The sequence below is a fragment of the Puma concolor genome, chromosome B3, assembly GCF_028749965.1.
Source record: "Puma concolor isolate L17-30 chromosome B3, mPumCon1.1.hap2, whole genome shotgun sequence".
Taxonomy (NCBI): Eukaryota; Metazoa; Chordata; class Mammalia; order Carnivora; family Felidae; genus Puma; species Puma concolor.
This window is the reverse complement of record NC_141672.1, coordinates 137,747,927-137,752,384: the sequence shown is the minus strand read 5'-3', so window position 1 is coordinate 137,752,384 and position 4,458 is coordinate 137,747,927. Positions and strand designations below refer to the sequence as shown.

The window sequence follows — 4,458 nt, the reverse complement described above, 5'->3', positions numbered from 1 at the left end:
CCCTCCATGTCTGCATCTTTTCAGGAGCCTCAGTAAGCAGTGGGTGACCTTCCTCACGCCCATGTACGTCACAGAACTGGACAGAAGCCTCAGCCAGCAAGTAAAATGGAAGCCAGAATCAGTGGAATCTCCATTCCTTGAAAAAAACATCTTTGGGTCAGGCCAAAGCAGAAATCTATGAAATGAGACCTTTTCTGCGCCCCAGCCTTTCTTTGCCCAGAAAGCCAAATGTAAGAAAGAACTGCTAGAGACTAGGGCCAGCCTCCAGAACTACAGGCTCAGGAGATGTGGAGAGAGACCAAAGATGAAAAGCAGTGGGGAGAAACGAAGCTGTATCTGGAAGATCTCCCAGGAACTGTGGCTTGACTGCCCAATGCCAAACTCACAGCTCTCAGCCAGACTTCAGCCGGCTCCAGGACCTTTTCACTGTTTCCTACTTACTTTTACTGGAACAGCCCTCTCATTCAGTGCCACCAACTCCATCGATCAGTTTTTTGGAGAGCCATTGGATTCAAACATGAATACGACAAAAAAACAGACCTCTGGTTCGTGGACGGATGAGCCCGTGGCGAGCTGTGCGGTTCCAGAAGTTGCCCTTCTTACCTGAGGGGGTGGGCCCACTCACGGGAGTGCTGGGGGTCCTCCACATCTTCCTGTGTACCTGTTGCTGTACCCCATGAAAGAGGATCAGCATTGCCAACACGTGGGTCGGGGCCATCTTTGGGGCCACACCACCTGTCGTGGGCTGGCCAGCAGCCACCTGAAGCCTTGACGCTGGAATGTTTCTCCTGGGAGGAATCCTCTACTCCTGCCTGCTTCCCCATTTCAACACACTGAGTTGGGGCCTCTGCACAGACGACTCCCAAGGCTCCCATATGATGTCAGTCACCCACCCAGCCCTGCGAAGATGCACTGCCCTGTGCCACCGCCTGGCCTTGACCACACTGTCCTCGGCAGCCCCTGTCCTGGATGTCACCACATGGACCTTCCCCATCATCTCCCTGCCCACCCCCATCCCCCCCATCAACCTGTATATTTCCTACCTTGGCTTTTGGTTCTACATGGATGTGGACCAGAAGAGCTCTTTTTTTTTTTTTTTTAATTTTTTTTTAATGTTTATATATCTTTGAGAGAGACAGAGACAGAATGTGAGTGGGTTAGGGGCATAGAAAGAGGGAGACACAGAATCTGAGCCAGGCTCCAGGCTCCGAGCTGTCAGCAGAGCCCGACACGGGGCTCGAACTCACGAGCTGTGAGATCATGACCTGAGCCGATGTCGGTCACTCAATTGAGCCACCCAGGTGCCCCCCAGAAGCTGTTCTTTTGCAGCCTCTGGCACCTGCCCCTTGCTCCTGCTGCTCATGCTCACCTGTGAGCAGCCACCGGGTGGGAACTGTGCTAGGGGACAGCCTCAGAGTTGAAATCACATGGGCGTGTGGGAACAAAAAAAACAAAAAACATACAGGGAGATGTGCAATTTTTTTTTTTATCCCTCTGCTGGTAGACAAGAATATTTTGGTAATTCTGGAGCTCTAGAAGAGAGACTGCTGGGTGACTGCAAAATGATTTTGTGCTCAGTGATCACCCGATGATTGTTTTTTATGGTAACGTCTAAAATGCTCCCCAAATAACAGGTTGGCTCAGGTTGATTAGTACAGAATATTTTTCTCTCCAAGGGTTTTTTATATATTTCTTTCCCCAACTCCCCTTCCCCCAAACTGTTTTCCTTCTTCCTTGCATGGATGTACAAGTGCACCTCCTCCTTTATGGTCTCCCTCCCTCTCCCTCCCTCTCTCTCTCTCTCTCTCTCTCTCTCTCTCTCTCTCTCACACACACACACACACACACACACTCCCCACCCGCCAGCCCGAATGCTCATTGGTGGCCAGACACTCTAGGTCTTGTCCTCTGGTCCCCCGAGGGCAGCGGAAATGCACGCTGCGGGTCCTCCCTGCGAATGAGCCAGGGCCTCCTATCCAGCTTTCTCAGTATATTCTCAACCGCATTTTCCCCCAGACAATAAAAGAATACCAAGGATGTGCGGCTGCTTGACATTCGAAGGGAGAATTCCACACAGTTGCCTAGGGGATCTCAGACAGGACTGCCAGCCCCTGGCCGCCCCCCTATTACACATCAGCATTTCAAAAACTCCAAGGAATCAAAAGGATCTCTATGGTTCACTTTAAAATACTGGAGGTATCTGAAGTGTCTCTTTCTGGAAGGGTGACGCAAGGCTTCATACCAGCAGTCCATCCCATTACTGTCCCCCTTCGGCCACCGCTGCTGATCAGCGGCCCCTTTGCTGCGTGGCTTCTCAAGACTGAACGAGAAAGGAAGTCAGGGGAGAAAAGGTGAGCTGTAGCTCATCTTCTCATCCCTTCAGTGAAAAAATGCCATTTCTCTCCTGGTATCCTCTCAATATAGAAATTATTCTCCCTATGTCCAATGGCTTTAAGAGCCAGAAGCTTAGGTTGGATTCCTGGTGGGGATGTATCGGGTCCCAGGACTTGTGAGAGTTCCCCTGTAGCCACATATGGCCTCAGTGACCTCTGGGTCCTTCCATCCACCCTTCACGTGTGCCTCTTGTCCACTGTCGAACCCCACTTGCCTAAGGTCTTGAAGAGTAACAGGATGTCTTAATTGTTCAGTCTCCAGGGGCACTGCTGCCCTGTAGGAATTCACTTCAGGGTGTTTCAGCAACATTTAAATGGTCACGGCGATACACCTGTTCTCAAAATTTTCCAAAGCAATTGCAGATAACATGTGACCTCTGTTTCTAGCTACCTGTAATATAACCTCTCAGCTGCATTCAGGTTCTTCACTGTGGAGAGCATAGTATGGGAATGTCTGCAAAGAACATCTCCAACTTGTTGCAGCCCTCGAATTTGTAAAATGCCTCCATTCTCTTTTCTTGCTTCAATAAACCAGTATGCATGAATGTGTGTGTGTATGTGTATATATCAAAGAAAGCGAAAAGTACAGATGACATTTTACTATGGAAGAAAAATGAAATCGCCAGTATTAGTCATGTCTGACCTACAAAAAATTGGCAATTTCGTATGGTTCGACCTAATAACAGGAGACTTGTTGAGGGCTTACTAAGTGCTGGGGTCTATGACAAACATACATGATCTCATTTAATCCCCCAGACCTCTTAAGAAGGACATTTATATTCCCATTTCATTTAATCCCCCAGACCTCTTAAGAAGGACATTTATATTCCCATTTCACAGAGGAAGAAACACACTGGAGGGGTTTAAGGTGCACCAGATGAGAACTTGAAGATGTCAACTGGTCAACAATTTGCAAACATGGAATGACCAAAGAAATCACGGGACCAACACCCTCACCTTTCATACAAGATAACCATGGCCTGCACATGGTCTGACTCTCACAGGTGGTGGACATGAAAGTACACAGGGGAAAGATCAAGAGTTCTCGAGACCCCTGGACATTCTATGTCTCTCCTGTTCTCATTACACTAAGTCTATGCCCTTTCTCAACTTGACCTCACTTGGTTACATCAAGGAAGAATAGTCATCTCTGCATATCAAAAACTAGAACCTTTCTAAATGCCCACCAAGAGGACACTAGATACCTTCAATATGTTGTATCTTTTAAATGGAATAATATGGAACCCTCAAAAATAATGTCATGGTCATATACTTGGAAACATGAAAAGATGCTCAAGTTATTATTACGGTAAATTTCAAAAGATGCTGTGTACAACACAACATGAACACCTTAGAAAAGAGGCTGGGAAAATATACACCAAAACAGATGATTCTGCTAAGCATTGGGATCATGGTTTTTATTTTCTTCTTTCTAATCTCCTACAGTGAATACATATTTTTTTGAGAGTACTGAGAATAATTCAAAAAGATTTTTCAAAGGAAACAGTAAAAAATTTGGCAAAGGATGCTTTCCCTCTTTCACTTAATGGGCCCCTGAGGCATCCAGTGAAGATCCAAGGATCTCCAAGGATCCCAGGTCCTGTGGATCCTACTCTTACATCTCTTGGACCCTCTGATGGAGAAAGCAGTTCCTCCATAATAAAACAGTGTTTCCTGTGATTAGAGAAGGAAAGTTAAACTTTCAAGAAAATGATAGAACTGTAATGCTTTACTAGACAAAAATAGAGACTGCTTTCAAATGCTTGTTATTGGTACCTTCTATACAAAACCCCTTTAAAGTATGCTGACCTATGACCCTTGGGGCCACCTTTTTTTCACCTACTGAATGTCACAAGGTCTCCCCTGCCTCTGCTGACCACCAGGTCACTCTTGGAGGGTGATGGGCTATGCCCTTGTACACAGAAAACCTATCATTTTGATGTGCTCAAGAGTCCTACCCCTTCATACTCTCACCCATCCCCTCTTCTAGGCTCTGGCTACTTAGTGTTGAGAACTTGGAAAAGGGATAAAGAACAAGTGTCTCCTTACTTGACTAGATTTGGTC

The 4,458-nt window shown here is 46.7% G+C and overlaps 1 pseudogene; it reads left to right on the top strand.

Annotated features, from left to right (window-relative positions):
- LOC112855471 (protoheme IX farnesyltransferase, mitochondrial pseudogene) overlaps window positions 1–1,421 on the top strand; it is a 1,693-nt pseudogene extending 272 nt beyond the window's left edge.
- The last annotated feature ends 3,037 nt before the right edge of the window (window positions 1,422–4,458 follow it).